We start from the raw sequence: 22894 nt of genomic DNA on the forward strand, positions 1-22894 counted from the left end.
TGCGGATTCCTTCGTCTTGTGACAACTGTCCTCTCATCAGATTTTAGGTATCATTACCAGCTCCATAATAGAAGGAGCATTTACACTGCCAACAAACTTTTTTCTTACAAAATGCATTGAGATGAATGCATAGGAGAGGAACAGCAGGAGCAGCACCCGGCCGAAGAAATTGCAGTCATTACTGGACCCTTTGATGCCGACATGGTTGTTAGATATTGATGTTTTATATTGTGTAGAGATCTCTTGCTGTATTTATTGACAGTAGCTTCTCTTATCACGGAAAAGTAAAACCTTTATGTATTTTACGTACCATGCCAGAACGGCTGCCCAGATGGTGCTGCTTATCTGCAGTGTCCCTTGCTTTATATTAAATCTGTCTGTTCAAGGCTTCAGCATTTGGGGGGGGGGAAGGGGGGGGGGAGGGGTTCACTGCTAAGTAATAACTTTTGAAAATAAGCTGTAAATTATCAGGAATCTATTTATTTAGGGTTTTCCTATTGATATGCCATAAATATCCAAATGGGAAAAACTCTTTGAGGCTGAGGAGACACAAAGGGGCACATTTATTAAGACTGATGTTTTAGACGCCGGTCTTAATAAGCCGTTGGCAGTGGATCGCCAAAGTTATGTAGAGGCGCAGAATCTGAGCCAGATCTATGCCACAAAAGTGGCATATATCTGTTTGTAATTGACCCCCAAAGACTTTTTGTAGTAAGACTTATCTTTAGAAAAGAATGCCAAGGGCATGTTCACATGAGGGACAAATCCTTGAACGTGCTGCTGAAACAACCTCAAAATGGAATTCATTTTCAGCTGCAGACACTTCCGCAGCAAATCTGCCCTAGAGATTTTCATATTACTCCAAAATCCCATTAATTAAAGGGAATAACAGATGAGTAGATTTCTTGAGATTATATTTGGGTCCAATACTAATACATTACTTGACAAATTCGGTTCAGGTACAAATAAATTTGACCAGAATCGAAAGTTCTCAGATTGTCTGGAAAAGTCGTGTATGACACGCTGAGGTCTCTTAGAAGTATATAAGTCCTATCAAGGTCTTTAATGCAAAGACATTATTAGTAATGAGAAGGTGACAATTACATACATGGCTATGGGTAAACGGATGGTAGCCGGACTCTTGGATTGCACTGTTGGATTATAATTTTTTTTTAAATTAAAACATTGTCGACATTTTATCCCTTTTAGGTGGCAGATGCCCTCTTCTGTCTTCTTACCTATAAAATGTTGGCTGGCATTGAGAGATTCGTCCAAATGAAATTGCAAAAGATTTGGATTCTGATGGAAAAAATCGCTAAAAATTTAAAAAAATCGCAAAAAAATCAACCTAATTATGAAGCCTTGTAGGGTTCCTTTCTGGTATAACAAACATATCTACCTATTTTTATTTAACATTCTTGCAGTGCTGAGAAAATTATCTTTTATCCTGTATGCAAATTAGCTTTTAAGTGCACCTTGGGAGGGATTGCGATATTTGGTGCACTATAGCTCTACCGCATGTGTCTCCCAGCGCTTCTTTTTCCTGTCCTGGCCCTGTTGTGCCTGGCCTTGAGATCCAGCACCTGCTCAATACGGTCCACTGAAGCTGGTCTAGGACAGAAGGCTGTTCTGCATGAAGCCTGTGCAGTTTCTTCAGTATGGAACCATACAACCTCCATGCACTGCCATACATGATTGCACCTCCAATGAAGTATGCTACGTCGAACACATCTTTTATAAAAAAACATGTTTGTTGCCGGGGGGGGGGGGGGGGGGGGGGGGGGGGGGGGGTGCTGCTGACAATAATGAAAACTGTATTGGGATGAACAATCATATGAATTTCTCCATGTAAATGGAAGTAATCGAGTACCTACTGACTTGCTAAATAGTTGGTTGCTGCCCGATGCAGACAGATTTTCTGCCTCTCTCAATAGGTCTTTAATCATTATAAATTATCATAAATGTAGATTAATTTACATCAAATGCAGTGTCATCACATACACACGTCATGAGTGAGGATCGCAATGTAATGACCCGAAACGCGTAGACGGTGCTTGTTGGTTTTATCTTCATATTTGAATAAATTGTTTTATTGGAAGGTGGACTTTTTCCACCTTTTTTTTTTCAAGTTATAGGGGCTGTCCGTGCCTCTTTGATCGCTACCGACAGGTGGGGTGTACCGAACCCTTTGTACTTGGCTGTCACCGTACAATATGTTCCCTTTACATTCAAATAAAATATGAGAATGCAAAGAGAGAAATGCATCAAGAGATCGTCTGCTTCCTATCCACCAGGTGGAACCAGAATAGTTTTAGTAGTGAAAGCTGGACTGCAATGTGGTATTACACAATGCTGTTTTAGATGTCGAGTTGCTGTGTAAGCACCTGTTTTAGGTGATTTTTTTTTTTTTTTATTGTTTGTGCTGAAAATATTATTATTAATATTATTTGAAAGGGCCTTTATCTTTATAGTGCCGTAAGAATGCAATTCAAGTGTATGGAGAACCATACATGTAAATCCAATATACAGTATCTATATACAGTGGATATAAAAAGTCTACACACCCCTGTTAAAATGTCAGGTTTCTGTGATGTAAAAAAATTAGACAAAGATAAATCATTTCAGAACTTTTTCCACCTTTAATGTGACCTATAAACTGTACAACTCAATTGAAAAACAAACTGAAATTTTTTAGATGGAGGGAAGAAAAAAACTAAAAACTAAAATAATGTGGTTGCATAAGTGTGCACACCCTCTTATAACTGGGGATGTAGCTGTGTTTAGAATTAAGCAATCACATTCAAAATCATGTTACATAGGAGTCAGCATACACCGGCCATCATGTAAAGTGCCTTTGATTAACCCCAAATAAAGTTCAGCTGCTCTAGTTGGTCTTTCCTGAAATTTTCTTAGTCGCATCCCACAGCAAAAGCCATGGTCCACAGAGAGCTTCCAAAACATCAGAGGGATCTCATTGTTAAAAGGTATCAGTCAGGAGAAGGGTACAAAAGAATTTCCAAGGCATTAGATATACCATGGAACACAGTGAAGACAGTCATCATCAAGTGGAGAAAATATGGCACAACAGTGACATTACCAAGAACTGGACGTCCCTCCATAATTGATGAAAAGACGAGAAGAAAACTGGTCTGGGAGGCTACCAAGAGGCCTACAGTAACATTAAAGGAGCTGCAGGAATATCTGGCAAGTACTGGCTCTTTGGTACATGTGACAACAATCTCCCGTATTCTTCATATGTCTGGGCTATGGGGTCGAGGGCAAGACGAAAGCCTTTTCTTACGAAGAAAAACATCCAAGCCAGGCTGCATTTTGCAAAAACACATCTGAAGTCTCCCAAAAGCATGTGGGAAAAGGTGTTATGGTCTGATGAAACCAAGGTTGAACTTTTTGGCCATAATTCCAAAAGATATGTTTGGCGCAAAAACAACACTGCACATCACCAAAAGAACACCATCCCCACAGTGAAGCATGTTGGTGGCAGCATCATGCCAAGGGGCTGTTTTTCTTCAGCTGGAACTGGGGCCTTAGTTAAGCTAGAGGGAATTATGAACAGTTCCAAATACCAGTCAATATTGGCACAAAACCTTCAGGCTTCTGCTAGAAAGCTGAACATGAAGAGGAACTTTCAGCATGACAACGACCCAAAGCATACATCCAAATCAACAAAAGAATGGCTTCACCAGAAGGAGATTAAAGTTTTGGAATGGCCCAGCCAGAGCCCAGACCTGAATCCGATTGAAAATCTGTGGGGTGATCTGAAGAGGGCTGTGCACAGGAGATGCCCTCGCAATCTGACAGATTTGGAGTGTTTTTGCAAAGAAGAGTAGGAAAATCTTGCCAAGCCAAAATGTGCCATGTTGATAGACTCATACCCAAAAAGACTGAGTGCTGTAATAAAATCAAAAGGTGCTTCAACAAGTATTAGTTTAAAGGTGTGCAAACTTATGCAACCATATTATTCTATTTTTATATTTTTTCTTCCCTCTACCTAAAAGATTTCAGTTTGTTTTTCAATTGAGTGGTACAGTTTATAGGTCACATTAAAGGTGGAAAAACTTCTGAAATAATTTATCTTTGTCTCATTTTTTTACATCACAGAAACCTTACATTTTAACAGGGGCGTGTAGACTTTCTATATCCACTGTAGAATGTATTGTCACAGTATAAAAACAACCAGATTTTTTTTGTCAGTTTTTTTAGGATAGATATACAGTATGTTTATCCCAGGCATGTGTAAATTCATTTACTGTTGATTTCCCAACTACTTCTGCTGGAAGCTTGCTTCAGGTATCTACTACTCTTTTTGTACAATAATAATTTCTGACATTGCTTATGATTCTGAATGTGCCCCCTTATTCCCATGCTCAGTTTCTTATTAAAAACACTTCCAAGCTGAACCTTAAAGGCCTTATACCATGTTTAATGAAAATCTGAGATTATATAGTACATAAGAATTTCTATCTAACAAAGCTAGAACCAGCCCTTTACCTCACATAGGTCCAGAGATCTCCACAATTATTGCAACAATTGCCCTGCTAGATTTATTTCAAGCTGGCAGCTCAGAGGGCGTGTCCATTCTGCCGCAGCTCTCTCTCCCTATCACAGCTCAGAGAGTGTGTCCTTTCTCCTGGTAGTTTCCTTTCTGCTACCGATTGTTAGTTGGGTTTTATTTTCACCTTGTATTTCTACGTCTATTTTTGAAGATTTTTTATTTTTATTTTTTGCTTTTAGCATCCCTATTCACTCTATTATGGTTTGTTGAAATAGGGGATGCATACCCTTTCATAAGTGATTAGTAAAGTGAGCCAGTATCCTTTCTGCAACAGCACCTGTAACTGTTACAGCTTCTAACAGTAGATAGGACAGAGATGAGGATAAGAGCAAACAGCAGGTGGTGCCATATAGATACGATTTCATGAATAACTCAGGGGCTATGCAAAAGTTTTTATGACACACAGTTACGAAAGTATTCAGATTCAGGGTCTGGTTAAAAAAATGTAGAATATTTTTCATAAGACACCCCCTTTAACCCTTTAACCACCTCAGCCCCCAGTGCTTAAACACCCTGAAAGACCAGGCCACTTTTTACACTTCTGACCTACACTACTTTCACCGTTTATTGCTCGGTCATGCAACTTACCACCCAAATGAATTTTACCTCCTTTTCTTCTCACTAATAGAGCTTTCATTTGGTGGTATTTCATTGCTGCTGACATTTTTACTTTTTTTTGTTATTAATCGAAATTTAACGATTTTTTTTGCAAAAAAATGACATTTTTCACTTTCAGTTGTAAAATTTTGCAAAAAAAACGAGATCCATATAGAAATTTTGCTCTAAATTTATAGTTCTACATGTCTTTGATAAAAAAAAAATGTTTGGGTAAAAAAAAATGGTTTGGGTAAAAGTTATAGCGTTTACAAACTATGGTACAAAAATGTGAATTTCAGCTTTTTGAAGCAGCTCTGACTTTCTGAGCACCTGTCATGTTTCCTGAGGTTCTACAATGCCCAGACAGTACAAACACCCCACAAATGACCCCATTTCTGAAAGTAGACACCCTAAGGTATTCACTGATGGGCATAGTGAGTTCATATAACTTTTTATTTTTGGTCACAAGTTAGCGGAAAATGATGATTTTTTTTTTTATTTTTTTTTCTTACAAAGTCTCATATTCCACTAACTTGTGACAAAAAATAAAAAGTTCTATGAACTCACTATGCCCATCAGCGAATACCTTGGGGTCTCTTCTTTCCAAAATGGGGTCACTTGTGGGGTAGTTATACTGCCCTGGCATTCTAGGGGCCCAAATGTGTGGTAAGGAGTTTGAAATCAAATTCTGTAAAAAATGACCTGTGAAATCCGAAAGGTGCTCTTTGGAATATGGGCCCCTTTGCCCACCTAGGCTGCAAAAAAGTGTCACACATCTGGTATCTCCGTACTCAGGAGAAGGTGGGGAATGTGTTTTGGGGTGTCATTTTATATATACCCATGCTGGGTGAGAGAAATATCTTGGCAAAAGACAACTTTTCCCATTTTTTTATACAAAGTTGTCATTTGACCAATATATTTATCTCACCCAGCATGGGTATATGTAAAAAGACACCCCAAAACACATTCCTCAACTTCTCCTGAGTACGGGGATACCAGATGTGTGACACTTTTTTGCAGCCTAGGTGGGCAAATGGGCCCATATTCCAAAGAGCACCTTTCGGATTTCACAGGTCATTTTTTACAGAATTTGATTTCAAACTCCTTACCACACATTTGGGCCCCTAGAATGCCAGGGCAGTATTACTACCCCACAAGTGACCCCATTTTGGAAAGAAGAGACCCCAAGGTATTCGCTGATGGGCATAGTGAGTTCATGGAAGTTTTTATTTTTTGTCACAAGTTTGTGGAATATGAGACTTTGTATAAAAAAAAAAAAAAAAAAAATCATCATTTTCCACTAACTTGTGACAAAAAATAAAAAATTCTAGGAACTCGCCATGCCCCTCACGGAATACCTTGGGGTGTCTTCTTTCCAAAATGGGGTCACTTGTGGGGTAGTTATACTGCCCTGGTATTCTAGGGGCCCAAATGTGTGGTAAGGAGTTTGAAATCAAATTCAGTAAAAAATGACCAGTGAAATCCGAAAGGTGCTCTTTGGAATATGGGCCCCTTTGCCCACCTAGGCTGCAAAAAAGTGTCACACATCTGGTATCCCCGTACTCAGGAGAAGTTGAGGAATGTGTTTTGGGGTGTCTTTTTACATATACCCATGCTGGGTGAGATAAATATCTTGGTCAAATGACAACTTTGTATAAAAAAATGGGAAAAGTTGTCTTTTGCCAAGATATTTCTCTCACCCAGCATGGGTATATATAAAATGACACCCCAAAATACATTCCCCACCTTCTCCTGAGTACGGAGATACCAGATGTGTGACACTTTTTTGCAGCCTAGGTGGGCAAAGGGGCCCATATTCCAAAGAGCACCTTTCGGATTTCACAGGTCATTTTTTACTGAATTTGATTTCAAACTCCTTACCACACATTTGGGCCCCTAGAATGCCAGGGCAGTATAACTACCCCACAAGTGACCCCATTTTGGAAAGAAGAGACCCCAAGGTATTCGCTGATGGGCATAGTGAGTTCATGGAAAAAAATTTTTTTTGTCACAAGTTAGTGGAATAGGAGACTTTGTATGAAAAAAAAATAAAAATAAAAAATCATCATTTTCCACTAACTTGTGACAAAAAATAAAAAATTCTAGGAACTTGCCATGCCCCTCACGGAATACCTTGGGGTGTCTTCTTTCCAAAATGGGGTCACTTGTGGGGTAGTTATACTGCCCTGGCATTTTCCAGGGGCCCTAATGTGTGGTAAGTAGGTAAATGACCTGTGAAATCCGAAAGGTGCTCTTTGGAATGTGGGCCCCTTTGCCCACCTAGGCTGCAAAAAAGTGTCACACATCTGGTATCTTCGTACTCAGGAGAAGGTGGGGAATGTGTTTTGGGGTGTCATTTTACATATACCCATGCTGGGTGAGAGAAATATCTTGGCAAAAGACAACTTTTCCCATTTTTTTTATACAAAGTTGGCATTTGACCAAGATATTTATCTCACCCAGCATGGGTATATGTAAAATGACACCCCAAAACATATTCCCCAACTTCTGCTGAATACGGAGATACCACATGTGTGACACTTTTTTGCAGCCTAGGTGGGCAAAGGTGCCCAAATTACTTTTAGGAGGGCATTTTTAGACATTTGCGATACAGACTTCTTCTCACGCTTTGGGGGCCCCTAAAATGCCAGGGCAGTATAAATACCCCACATGTGACCCATTTTGGAAAGAAGACACCCCAAGGTATTCATGAGGGGCATGGCGAGTTCATTGAAAAAAAAAAATTTTGGCACAAGTTAGCGGAAATTGATTTTTTGGATTTTGTTCTCACAAAAGTCTCCGTTTTCCGCTAACTTGGGACAAAAATTTCAATCTTTCATGGACTCAATATGCCCCTCAGCGAATACCTTGGGTGTCTTCTTTCCAAAATGGTGTTATTTGTGGGGTGTTTGTACTGCCTGGCATTTGAGGGGTCTCCGCGATCATTACATGTATGCCCAGCATAGGAGTTTCTGCTATTCTCCTTATATTGAGCATACGGGTAATGAGATTTTTTTTTTTCGTTCTAGCTCTGGGCTGAAAGAAAAAAATGAACGGCACAGATTTCTTCATTCGCATCGATCAATGTGATGAAAAAATCTCTGCCAAAAAAGAAAAAGGAGGGGAAAGGCGTCTGCCAGGACATAGGAGCTCCGCCCAACATCCATACCCACTTCAGCTCGTATGCCCTGGCAAACCCGATTTCTCCATTCACATCAATCGATGTGGTGAATAAATCATTGCCGGGATTTTTTTTTTTTTATATATACAAAGTGTTTGCCAAAGTATATGAACACCGCCACCTCCTCAGCTCATATGCCTCGGCAAACATATCTTTTACTGCAGAGGAGAAATCTCGTCTTGCAGCGCCGCATACACCGACTTGCGTGTAATCTGACAGCAGCGCAATGCTTCTGTCCGAATGCCACATCAGTGCTGCAGCTGGTCGATCGGTTGGTCCACCTGGAAGGTAAAAAAAACAAAACAAAAAAAGAAAAAACCAGGCCGCAAAGCAATAACTTTATTAACTTTAGAACAGAACATTATTAACTTTTTTAAACTTTTTAAACTTTTTTACTTACCGGTAATTTTTTTTTTGTTTTGTTTTTTTTACCTTTATAGAACAAAACCTCTCCTTCCCCATGGGACAATGTGCAAAGCGCAAAATCGCCAAAAGATGTGGCGAAGTACGTTATGCACTTTATCCCAGGTGAAAGGAGAGTTTGCAGCAGCTGAGAGTAAAAGGGCCCTAATAGCCCTGTGTGCCTGTCCTGTGAGAGCAATCCCTATGCTAAGTGTACCTGTGTGTGGTACTTCCGGAAACACTCTCCATAGCATAGGGCAGGGTGGTCCGGACAGTCAGGACAGAAATAGCGGGTGTCACGCCTTATCCCTCCTGCTACAGACACGACATCTTTTTCGGGGTGACGGTTGGGTTGAGGTACCAGGAACGACACTGGGGAAATGTCGCTCGTGTAGACGGCTAACTACACTGGGGGATGGGGCCACGGAACCTCCTGGGTAAAGGAGGTTCTCGATGATCTCTTCCTGGAATTTGAGGAAAGATCGTGTTCTCCCAGCCTTACTGTAGAGAACAAAACTATTGTAGAGCGCCAATTAAATTAAATATACAGACACCTTCTTATACCAGTGTCTGGTTCTGCGGGAAACTAAATACGGAGACAACATCTGGTCATTGAAGTCCACCCCTCCCATGAGCGCATTATAGTCGTGGACACAGAGGGGCTTTTCAATGACACGGTTGCTCGCTCAATTTGGATTGTCGTGTCTGCGTGAATGGAGGAGAGCATGTAAACGTCACGCTTGTCTCTCCATTTCACCGCGAGCAGTTCTTCGTTACCAAGCAGCCCTCTCCCCCCTTGCAAGACGGAGTGGTTACAAGCCGTTGGGGGAAGCCCACGCGACTAGTTCGCGCGGTGCCACAGGCGCAAATCCGTTCTAGAAACAAATGCCTAAAGAGGCCCACACTTGTGTAAAAATTGTCCACATAAAGATGGTACCCCTTGCCGAATAAGGGTGACACCAAGTCCCAGACTGTCTTCCCACTGCTCCCCAGGTAGACAGGGCAACCGACCGGCTCCAGGGTTCTGATCTTTTCCCTCATAGATCCGAAATTTGTGGGTATAGCCTGTGGCCCTTTCACAGAGCTTATACAATTTGACCCCATACCGGGCACGCTTGCTTGGGATGTACTGTTTGAAGCCAAGGCGCCCGGTAAAAATGTATTATGGACTCGTCTACGCAGATGTTTTTGCTCGGGGGTATACAAATCTGCAAATTTCTGGTTGAAATGGTCTATGAGGGGCCGATTTTGTGGAGCCGGTCAAAAGCTGGGTGGCCTCTGGGACGGGAGGTGGTGTTGTCGCTAAAAAATGCAGGAAACGGAGGATGGCCTCAAATCGTGCCCGGACATAGCAGCAGAGAACATGGGCATGTGATGAATAGGGTGCCCGTTGACCAATATGACCGCAATTCATGCCTTTTTGTCAGGCCCATGTTGAGGAGAAGGCCCAAAAAAATTGTAATTTCGGAACATGGACTGGTTCTCCACCGGAAAGGCTGGGCATAAAAGCTTCCCGGGTTGGCGGATATAAATTGTGTGGCATACTGGTTGGTCTCTGCCACGACTAAGTCCAAGAGCTCCGCAGTCAAGAACAGCTCAAAAAATCCCAGGGCCGAACCGATTTGAGCCGTCTCAACCCGAACTCCAGACTGGGCGGTGAAGGGGGAACTACAGGTGCGGCTGAAGTTGGTGACTGCCAATCAGGGTTTGCCAGCACCTCAGGGATTCTAGGGGCTCTACGGGCCTGTCTGTGCGGTGGCTGCGACGGGGTAACTACTGCACGTGCCACCGTACCAGCTTCAACTGCCCTTCTGGTGCTCGCCCACGTCACCATGTTGTACGGCAGTGCTGGTACTAGGTCCGGGAGGGCTGCGCTGCTGGTGTATGCCTCACCACGTGATCCGGCAGCGACAGCCCCACTCTGCTGCTCTTGAAGCGGATCCTGCATAACCTGTGGTCTAGCGACACGGGGCCGGGTACGCCTGGTGCTGCCAGGGACCTCCACCTCCTCGTCCGAACTTTGGGTCAGAGAGCCACTGCTTTCCACAGGTTCATATTCTGACCCGCTAGATTCGTCAGATGAGGGTTCCCACTCCTCATCCGACTGGGTCAGAATCCTGTAGGCCTCTCAGGGAATACCCCTGTTTGACATTTTGGACTACTAAATTTAGGGGTATTCCCTGAGACTACCCAAGAAAAAAAGCAAACCTGTCTTACAAAGGGGAGGCTAGCGAAGTACAGAGGCCGCTGCGGTTGATAAAAAATATCAAAAACTGATTTTTTTATCGCCGCAGTGCGTGTAAATGAATGTGCAGTGATCAAAAAATATATATTTTTTGTCACTGCGGTGGGGCGGGCGTGGTGAGAACGCACGTGTGGGCGACCGATCAGGCCTGATCGGGCAAACACTGCGTTTTGGGTGGAGGGCGAACTAAAGTGACACTAATACTATTATAGATCTGACCGTGATCAGTTTTGATCACTTACAGATACTATAAAAGTACAAATGCTGATTAGCGATACGCTATTCAGCGAAATAAAAGTGACTGCGGTGCGGTGGGGTGGGCGCTAACTGACGCTAACTACCTAACCAAGGGGCCTAAACTATCCCTAAAACCTAACAGCCAATACTAGTGAAAAAAAAAAAGTGACAGTTTACACTGATCACTTTTTTTTTTTCACTGGTGATCGACAGGGGCGATCAAAGGGGTGATCAAAGGGTTAATTGGGGTGCAGGGGGGTGATCTGGGGCTACAGTGAAGTGTTTGGTGTACTCACAGTGATGTCTGCTTCTCTGCTGGATCCAACCGACGAAAAGGACCAGCAGAGGAGCAGAGAAGCCATATAACAGATCATATTTACTAATATGATCTGTTATATGGCTTGTGATTGGATTTTTAAAAATCGCCAGCCTGCCAGCCAATGATCATTGCTGGCTGCTGGTGACGAACTTGTTCTTTAACTTTTGCCGGCCCGCGATGCGCAATGCGCGGGCCGGCTTGGAGCGAAATCTCGCGTCTCGGGAGATGACGCGTATATGCGTGACTGTGCGCAGCGCTGCCACCTCCGGAACGCGAATCTGCGTACAGCGGTCCGGAGGTGGTTAAAGACTATGTACACCTTTAAAGTAAAATTTTTTAATGACTGAATTAAACAGATTTTTGGCTAAAAATCATATTTTAAATTGGCCTTTATTAAAAATATTGAGCTGTTCAGTCACAAAGGGTTAACTGTATTTCTAGCTGTGTGACTGGTGCTTTCACTTTCACTTTGTAATAAACCTTATCTCTAAACTACAAAGGCCTCATGCACACGACAGTAATAAAAAAAGTCTGGTTAAAACGGACACACTGTCAGTTTTCCATGGCCATTTTGCATCAGTATGTGCATCCATTTTCTGGCCGTGTGTCCGTTTTTAATGTCCGTTATGTTAAAAACGGACATGAAAAATGGATGAATTTGATGGGCAGTTATTTATAGACCCACCCTTCAGAGAACACCCACAGGATGGTAGGCCCCCAGCTAAAATAATGTCCCCCATAGTGTAGGATTTTTTTTGTTGCTGCCCCCAGCTTTAATAATGCACCTAATGTAGAGCCCCATCTTAAATTATGTCCTCCATAGTGTGTGTTTTTTTAGGGCCCCCAGCTTTATAATGGTCTATATCAGGTATCCTCAAACTACGGCCCTCCAGCTGTTGTAAGACTACAACTCCCACAATGCCCTGCTGTAAGCTGATACCTGTAGGCTGTTTGGGCATGCTGGGAGTTGTAGTTTTGCAACAGCTGGAGGGCCGCAGTTTGAGGATGCCTGGTCTATATAATGCCCCCATAGAGTCCCACAGCAAAAAAAAACAAAACTCACCTTATCCACTTGCTCGCACTGCAGCAGTCTCTTCTCTCTTTACAGAACGGGAACTGCCGAAGGTGCGCAATGACGTCACTACGCGCTCCCACATGGTTACGTCACCAGGCAGATCGCAGGTCCTTCGGCAGGTCCTGCTCAATGAAGAGAGAAGAGACTGCTGCACCGCGAGCAATTGGATGAGGTGAGTTTTATTTTTTAAACCCTAAATGGCCTGTGCACCCGTTTTTAACGGCCTTTAGAAGGGTGCACTCCTGTCAATCGTCCGTTGATTTCAATGGGGTCCGTCCGTGAAAACAGCCAAAAATAGGACATGTCCTATTTTTGGACGAACGCTATTCATTGGTCGTTAAAAGAACGGCCATGTGAATAGCCCCATAGACTTTCACTGGTGCTAAAAATCGTGTGCATGTAGCCTAAGAGGTCATAAACACTTATTTAAGCCACATTCTTATCAGTAAGATAAGAACTGAGCTATAATGAGTGTTTATAATGTCAGAGATCAGAGATAAGGAGTCCCTCAGCTCCTCAGATGATGGAAAAGACAAAAATCCACAGGCAGCTAGTAGAGCATGTCAGCTCTGTGCAGAAAAAGGATGCCATATTGTTATTAAAGACCAATTGAAAAAAAAAAGTTTTTGCTCAAAAAAGGTATAATGCAAAAAAAATTGCCCCCAAAGGTGTACGTAGCCTTTAACATATTTAAAAATGTTTACCTCTAGGCTATATAAATTGAGTTCTTTAAAGAGGACCTTTCACTAGAATAAAACATCTAAACTAACTATACAGACATGTAGAGCGGCGCCCAGGGATCCCCCTGCACTTACTGTTATACCTGGGCGCCGCTCCGTTCTCCGGTTATAGCCTCCGGTATCTTCATAGTTAGGCTCCACCCAGGGGAACCTTCCGGTGTCTCATTCTGCCATGCTGTAGCGCTGGCCAATCGCAGCGCTCAGCTCATAGCCTGAGAGGTTTTTTTTTCTCTCAGGCTATGAGCTGAGCGTTGCGATTGGCCAGCGCTACAGCATGGGAGAATGAGACACCGGAAGGTTCCCCTGGGTGGAGCCTAACTATGAAGATACCGGAGGCTATACCGGGCGAACTGAGCGGCGCCCAGGTATAACAGTAAGTGCAGGGAGATCCCTGGGCGCCGCTCTACACATCTGTATAGTTAGTTTAGATGTTTTATTCTAGTGAAAGGTCCTCTTTAAGTCTATCTTGATACATATTGGGATTGGGGGTCATTTATTAAGACCAGCTTTTTAGACGCTGGTCTTAATAACCCCTATATGTGGTGGTGTAGACCCGATATGTGGATCAACAGATGTGGTTCCTGGGGCAGATGATAGCTTTTATCTGCCCCAGGTACCACATCTGTTGATCCACATATCGGGTCTGTGAGTATATGACTCATCTGGCAACACCCAGCATAATGGTAGGATAACCTTATTATCTGCTATCCTCTACATATTTGGTGGCCTTATAATGACACATGGTATGATTAACTATTTGTGGATCTGGTTCCATTGTATCTTATTGTTTTTTGCCGTTTAACTTTTCGGTCTAATCCCCTGGGACTGACTATTTAGGTGTGCATTCTGGGACTGGCTGTACTTAGGTATAATAAACAGTGTCCGAAGGATAGGCCAAGGACATAATAAGGAAAGTGCAGTCCTAGGCACGAGGACGGGGAGCATCTACCACTAAGGTGCGTCCCCTGGCTGAGCAGTTTGGAGGGTGAGATCAGGGATAGTCTAATATATTTTTTCACACAGTCTCCCTGAGTACTCATCCCACTGCTTGAGCCCATGTTGTTTTTGGTGATAGCTTATTGCGGTGTATAGGACCTTTATGGATCCAAGTTATATGATTTTATTGTATTTAATAAAAGTTACGTTTTAGATTCTTGCCTTCAGTGATATCCCTATTTGTTCATATTAGTCTAATGTATAGATAGATACAACACTGATGGTTTTATAGACATATATCATAGCTAAAGATCAGCGAACTTTTGAAAGATTTGCCGAAACTTCAACAAGAAATTTGATTCGTCACAAATTAATTAGTCAAGAATCGCTTTGTTAAAACACCATTCAGCCTCTCAGTCAATGGGACAGTATTTAACGGCCGCTGAGACAGTAGTGCACCCATCTAATGGCCGTTAAAAACGGTAATATCCTAGTGCATTATAGCCTTTTGGGTTTAAAAAATTATAATTTCACTCACCTCATCCACTTGCTTGCATAGAGGCAGTCTGCTGCTCTCTTGAGTGGAAAAGACCTGCCCTGAGCATGATGATGTCACCACGTGATCACACTGGGAGCGTGCGGTGTCCTGTGGTAGTTATTTTCCACTCAAGAGAGGAGCAGATTGCCTTTACGCAAGCAAGTAGAGGAGTTTTTTTTTTTTTTTTCTGTTCTTTCCAAGAAAACTCTAGCCGCCATTTTAGGAAAAATGATTTGTTACCATAAGTTGTGAGGAAATTCGGCTTTGTGGCGAATCTACTTTTTTCCTAAACTTCAGATCGAATTCCGCTTAAGATGCTTCAATTCTCTCAAGATTAATCATAACATAGTCATCTGACAATCTACAGAAGCAGTAGGTGTGATAACTACCCTGGTGGCTAGTGATTGGCTTTAAAGTTATTTCCAAATGGAAGTTTCTTCTGCTGAGGATCAAAGATTGTTTCAGAGCCTTGAAACATCCTCTAATACTCTGGCCGGCCAGTCTGACCCAGGACTAAGCCTCTGCCTTACCATGTTCTGGCCATCGTGGCCCAATATTTTTGTTTGTTTTCTTTGTTCTTTCCTATGGTTTGGGGTGTTGACTGCTCTCCATGGCTCCTGAGAGAAGTTTATGAAGTCAGGATCTAAAGAACATGACAGATGTATCCTGGACAGGTTATGGATTTGAGCAGTTCTCCAAAGGGTTCACAATGCTGAACTGATCAAAAGGACTATCAGTACAAGGAACTACAGGGATGTCGTCTTACTTCAAAGAATCACCTATAACTACAACCCCAGCATTTAGCACTTGGAAAGACAATGACATATAAGACAATTTTAAAACCGGGTTGTCCAATTTTCACCCTTGATTTGAAACTACTTTTCATATTGCATATTTATGATATATAAGAATTTGAATAATAGACAATATATATAGTAATCCCCCGTACTCCCTAGCTGCAGGTCACTGGAAACATGTATTACTGCAGAAGAGGTCTCTCTAGGTTTCTAGCTTATATCAATTGGATAGAATATGCAGTCTATAAAATGTTATTACTGCTGAAAATAAAACCTCTCATCTTTGCAAAAAAATGATAATATCATAAAATTATATATTGTCCTGGCCATGCACGTACTTCAAAGTAATAATGTGTCTGTCTTCACGGCTCCTTAGGATAATGTTTAGTGTCAGCTCTCTTCGGTCTCATTGAAATGACAGTATAACTACCGCCTGGGGATCCTAAGCACATTATCAGATCAGCGCTGCATGCATGTAAATATTTGTATGGTTTTCATGACAGCGTCTGCTATAGAGGGTCACCGTAAATCCTTAGGTTTTATTATATTACATTTAGTATTCTAAGAATAATTCCCAGCGTTCTCACATCTTAAACCTCAATTTAAAGGGAGCCTGTCAGCACAATTTCACCTTCCAAACCAACCAGATTAACGATGTAACAGTCTTATGTTGTTCCTGATGGTGTTCTTATATCCTTCCTCAGACATGTAAAAGCAGTAAAATAATGGGGGGATTTATCATGAGGGGAATATTTAAAGTCAGTTTTGCTTGAGTCTATATAGAGTACTTTATGCCACACGTATCAAACGTCTCATGTTTGATAAATTCCTTATCCTTAAACCTAACACTTTGTCTAGAAATGTTAATCCAGTTTTCCTGCTCCATCCTCTTCCTGGAGTGAGATAGCAACTTTTTAAAAAATCTCAATAAATCAAGAGTGAAACTCATTAACATAGCTAACCACACCTACTTTTCCACCCATATTTCAAAACTGGAGTGAGTGGTGTAAAAATGCAAAAAGTCTCAAACTTTTGAGCAAGTGAGCACAAAAAGCCACATTTTGCGACTTTGTGAAGTCAGAACTCTGGAGTGAAGGCATGATAAAACAGGGCCATAGTATATTCATTGTTCCCGTCATATGCTAATGAGTGGTTGGAAGTCAAGGAGGCTGGCAACTTGTCCCAGGAGATCAAACTTGCCAACCACAAACCCTTCTCCTTCTGCATTGATTGCCCAGCACTGGGTGTCCAGCCAACCTAGTGAATATCAATCTGCACAATACCGGATTAATATCTCAGGTGCCTTAAAGCAGACTGTCCAGTCTCTAGACTCTGCTGACCACTTTAGGTCATGTGTGGCTTTAAAATGTTTCTTTGTTCTTACAGAATAAAGCAAAACGTTGTGGCACATTTCTGATAACATCCAACACCTTCTACAGCCTCCTCCTAGTCTCTCCTTAGGTGTCCTCCTCTCATTTCAACATCATTATGAGTGCCTTATTAAAAGGGTTCTCTAGGAATGATATAAAATGGCCGCCAGCAACCTATCCTAGAATGTGAACAAGTCTGGTTACTATCACTTGCAGAGCTGCTTAGGGGGGTGAGGGGTGAGGCCCCACTGCTATACACTGCTATACAATAAATGGTAATGATGTGATCCTGCCTACAATATACCATAATGGCTGAGTAGCCTGACAGGAAAACTCATCAGTATGTAGTACATACAGTATATGTAAGTGCCAGAGCAGAGTGTGTAGTGAGGCCCTGTCCCCTTCACCCTCATAGGCATCTCTGCAAGTGGAGGCAACCAGCCCTGCTCACATTCTAGGACAGGTTGCTGGTGGCCATTTTAAATCATTCCTGGAGAACCTCTTTAAGATATAAAGTTGCAAGACACAGTAAATGAATTCCTCAGAATTGCCTGGATTTCTCCATCGATTACTAATCCCACATGGTCTGAACGATATCTAAGTCATAATTATAGATAAATACAATCTAACTAAACCAATAAGACACAAACAGTCCAGTACCGTCCAAGCACATTGAGAAAAGATCCACAGTGCAGCAGAAAAAAAACAAGTGGACCCTTAACCTTTCAGTATAATATCCTGTATGTCCCTTTAGCAGCATTCACTTCCCTCAAGAATTTCCTGTAGCTGCAAATGGGATTTGTTCAATGTTGAGGAGGAATTTTGGAAAATTCATCCCTTGAAATGTGTTGCAGTTCATCAATTGATGGAATGCCTTGGATGTACAGCCCTCTTCAGATTTTTACACAGATTCTCGATAAGGTTAAGGTCAGGACTCTGACTTGGCCATTCTAAAACACAAATCTTCTTCTTTTTCCACCATTTTTCCACCATTGTTTCGTTGATTTATTTGTGTCATTGAGGTCATTGTCTTGTTGCATCACCCAGCACCCCTTCATCTTCAGGTGGTAAACAAGTGTGCTCAGCTATTTTTGGAGTTTCCATAGAAGTGGATGGTGAGAGCTATGCATGTGTGACCACCTCTCCAGTCTCAGCAGCCAGGAGACTAGACCTTGTTCTCAAAATACTATGGGACCCACTATCGTAACTTTTTGGCATATCCAGTGAAAATGCCTAAGATGGGAATACCCATATAAATCGGTTGTAGTAAATTCTTAAAAGATGTGCTTCATATAATGGTCACACTCAGCTTTCTATCAGCACTAAGAAGCCGTTGTGAACGTCATATGGAGAGGACATGATCAAATTCAGAAGAATTTATTATATTGTTCCAGTGTCAGAGAAAATACAAGTATTTGTGTCCTTATGGAGAACATCCTTTAACTAGTACCCTTACAACAAATAAAATGTTTAGTGGAACACGTGAATAACCCAACAAAGGAACAGTTCTGTATTTTAATCAATAGTAATTACACAGTACAAACCCTCTTTAGTGATTGTAGCCTACTGCCTAGTCTTAACTCTTTCTAAAGTAAGGCTGTATCATATCTAATCTTTGGTAGGAGCCTCCAGTGCAGATTCCATCAAAACCGATGGGTCAATCAAGTGCTGTAAGCAGCCATCATGTGACAGAGCAGAGAAATGGAAATGAACAATGGAGATGTAAACAGCACCCAACCAAAGATTATAGCTGAAATAAATAATGTTGTTACCTATGAGCTGTGCCTTAGACAAAAGTGGGGCAAACAGTTCCTCAATGTAGTTCAATGTAATTTGTATAGTAAAACGTAGTCTTCATTTATGCATTGCTATATTGTGCATTATTGTCTCCAATAATCATTGGCATACATTATAGCCTCCAATATAATAGCAGCAAAATAGTTTATAGTTTTAAGGTTATCCACTATGGACAATCCATTTTGACTAGAAAAGTTGACTGATGATAAGCCGATCTCTAGGTGTCATTGATGCGGTAATCCGGTGTAATCTTTGAGGGAACCTGGCAATAAGGGTTCAGCTGCACGTCGATGTTGGTCGTGAGACAGCTGTTGCATCCAAGGATCACAGTGTAGTGGTGCTTTCATAGAAATGAATGAGGTTTCAGCACGAATCACATGTGTGCCGCAGCTGCGACCCTAGAATTGCAAAAATTTAACACTGCAGCATCACCACAGGGAGAACTAAGTCGTGCTGTTCAGTCTGAGAGTGACCTGTTGGCATTTTTTTCCGGTGCAATCCTACTCCTTTGCACCAGTGACAGGGAAATATAATAGTTAATCAGCTGGTTAGTTGGGTCGGTGAGACCTACCTATTTTTTTTGTTAAAAACAATACTACTTGCCAATTTTTTTTAAAATTAAGAACACCCCCTTCATCCGTCTAACTGTTGTAGGAAAGGAAATTCTTCTGTGGAGTGTGTCTTTTTTAAAATTAAGAAATGCACTTTGGCATACGTCTAAGGCTACTTTCACACTGGCGTTTTGGCTTTCCGTTTGTGAGATCCGTTCAGGGCTCTCACAAGCGGTTCAAAACGGATCAGTTTTGCCCTAATGCATTCTGAATGGAAAAGGATCCGATCAGAATGCATCAGTATGCCTCCGATCAGTCACCATATTGCTGCCTGCAGCGTTTTGCTGTCCGATTGACGAAATTGAGCCTAACAGATCCGTCCTGGCACACGATGTAAGTCAATGGGTACGGATCTGTTTTCTCTGACACAATCTGGCACAATAGAAAACGGATCTGTCTCCCATTACCTTTCAATGAAGTTCATAACGGATCCGTCTTGGCTATGTTACAGATAATACAAACGGATCCGTTCATGACGGTTTTTGCAGATCCATGACTGAACCGCCCAAAACGCGAGTGTAAAAGTAGCCAACTGTAGTAGGAGATGAAATTCCTTTAATATATGTTCCCCAGATAGGGGACGTATGAGATCTTAAATTGAGACGAACAGATACTACAAGTCATCACATCTCAGCAATTGTATTAGTCACAAAACAGAAGTCTCTGATACGTTGCCTGGGATCTTGGCGCTGCTGATCCTAAGAAGTGACGTGGGTCAAAGTCACCATGCAATTCACTGTAAATCTTGTATAGGACTGCGCTGCCGAATTTCTCTCATCCGGTTCCTCTTTACACCATAGGGCTCATTTCTGATAACCCGGACATGGGAACGAGGGCTTGAATCCACCAGAACTCACTCCCCCAATCCACACAACCTGTAGGATACCAAGGGGTTCGCAAGATAGTGAAGCACCGCCTCGTCCGTTTTCGATAAAATGGTTTATTATACTCACAGGTCTCCACTTGTAACAGGCATATCACAAAGATGAAAGATCTCCATGCTCACCAACCCGGGTTTCGTAAAATGAAGCTTCGTCACGGGCGTCTAGCATGCTCCAAACACAGCTGTTAAAAATCCTAATACAATCCCGCCCCACCTAAATCCCTCCCACATATCAGTAAAAAATAACATAGTAAATAGAACACAATTCATACCCTAATTTCTATATAAGATCACTATCATAATAAACCTTTATATTACTTTATTGCACTTGCAGCACGCCAGACCTGCAGGGTATTGCGAAGTGAGGTCACGGTTATGGGCAATCGAGGGTTACTCACTGTTCATAGGAGAACCCTGGGCAGGCATGCGACAGTGAAGGAGAGGCTGACACAAAGTTCCTCTGGGGCACACTCTGTATGTAGGGACCAGGCCATGGTGGATGAGGTGCCCTGGATGTTGCAGGTGTTTTGAGTGCCTGGGGCAAGGTCCCTTTAAGGATCGTGACGCCAGTGCCTGTAACAGTGGCACACCGTTTTTCAATAGCAATAAGTGAGGTGCACAGGTGGTATAGTGAACCAAACGTTGCTTTACTTATAACAGTCCAACTTTGTACAACAAGATGGTAATGCAGTCCCTTATATCAAGTGCTTCACAAGCAGGCTTATTTCAAATACTGGCAGGTATAATTCTGTGCAAGATACTCAGAGTGTAATCAGCAACACACTCAGAATCAGGTTGTACCTTCTCCTCAGAAATAGTGTACACTGTTCTTTAGAACTCCTGCCTGGTTTCTATCCCAAGGCCCGGATGCCTAAATGCTGGCTTTTTTCCTTGGTAAATTAATCTTCCTCCCGTATTGATCCTTGCATTAAGTTAATGACTCCTCTGCCCATCAGCTTACTTATCTTAGCTGGTTGCACTGTCTCTGCTTGGCTTGAGGGTAACTGCAGGTTTCTCCCGGGAGGAAAGTTCTTCTCATGGGGTAAATCTTCTGAGCTAACTGAGGCTCATTATCCGCAGGTAGGCTATAATCCTTCACTAGCCTCCTGGTAGCAACTAGCAGCCTGGACTATCTATCTGCATGTCAGGAGGAGGACCTCAGCATATCTCTGGCTAAGATGCCCTCTCACTTCTGTGTCCACAGACTCCTGACTACAGACTAACCCCTCCCTGTCTGGGCCTGAACATTTATACTAGGGGCTCCCTATCTCCCTTTAGTGCCTAGGATGCCTAACTACACCCTAATAGGCCTGCTATGCATGTCACAGGGGAAATATACATGAAAAAGCACATAGAAAATACACTAACATACATGGTCAAATATAATATTACTGTCCCGTAGGAGTAGGAGTAACAAGTGACCCAATTGACCCTTGTGTAGTGCCCACCCCTAACTAGTGGGACACTACATACACCCATGCTACAACGTTGCCCGTCCTCGGCGCAACATAAAGGGGCCCTGCCCAGCTGGAGACTGCATCTGGAAGACAAAAATAATGCAAAGCAGGAACATACATCTAGATTTGCAAATTCACAGATATATATATCAAGCAGTTCTGCTGGCTTAGGAACAAGTCCGGTGAAGAGGGGCGTAGTTCTCTTCTCTCAGGATAATATAAGGGAACAGGGGGCGCTGACCTGGTGCAGCGTATCAAGAATACCAGGATAGTCCATAATAAAATCGAAGTTCAATTGTCCTTAATAAAACAGTGGTCCATAACAAACATAAGTTCTTGGAGGCTCAAAGAATAAAAATGAGTCCGTACCCAGGTTTCCTTCTTATAATTAGATAGTGCAAGTGATAAATACTGGATGATTGCCAAGATAGAATAGCAAAGCAGCATCTCAGAGGCCCATATACGTTAGAGTCATCTCTGGGCACATTTCTTTGGAGCGTAAGTTGCATATAAAAGTCACAGCACAATAAAAGTCCACATTATAAAAAAAATGGCGTATAAAATAACTGCTGTAATATCCCTCAATCAACCTGAAAAGGGGGTAAAAAGGGTAAAGGTGCAAACAAAAATAGGCACAACTTGGCTTTGAGTTCTTGAAGCAGGCAGGAGGTCCTGTAAACTGGATGGCCTTGTAGCAATTTGTAATTTCAGTGGCCTACCACCACCACTGAGCCGTGGGTAACTGGCAGCAGCAACATAGGGCCAAAACAAAGGAATTCCTGTCCTGAAAGGGTTAAATCCTCTTTAGTAAGGTCCCTTGACAGAAAGTAATCACGTAGTGGCCCGGCAGGCCTACTCACAGGGGCATGTCAAATCCACTCGGCATAACAGTGGTATTCCCTGGTTCCATTTGCAAATTGGGCCTGTATTGGGATTCGACAGACGGATGGGCCCACAAAACGATATTGGGGGGCAACTGCAGCATGAAAGGACCCCTAATTGGTATTGGCCCTATAGGCCTAGGGGTAATTACGGTTGGTGACCGCATCGGTCCAGGCATGATAATCGTGGGCTGCTGCACTGGTCTGGATACCGCCGCTGCAAGCGGTTCCGTAGGTTCAGGAGTAACTGACTCT

The sequence above is a fragment of the Bufo bufo genome, chromosome 5, assembly GCF_905171765.1.
Source record: "Bufo bufo chromosome 5, aBufBuf1.1, whole genome shotgun sequence".
In the NCBI taxonomy this organism is placed as follows: domain Eukaryota; kingdom Metazoa; phylum Chordata; class Amphibia; order Anura; family Bufonidae; genus Bufo; species Bufo bufo.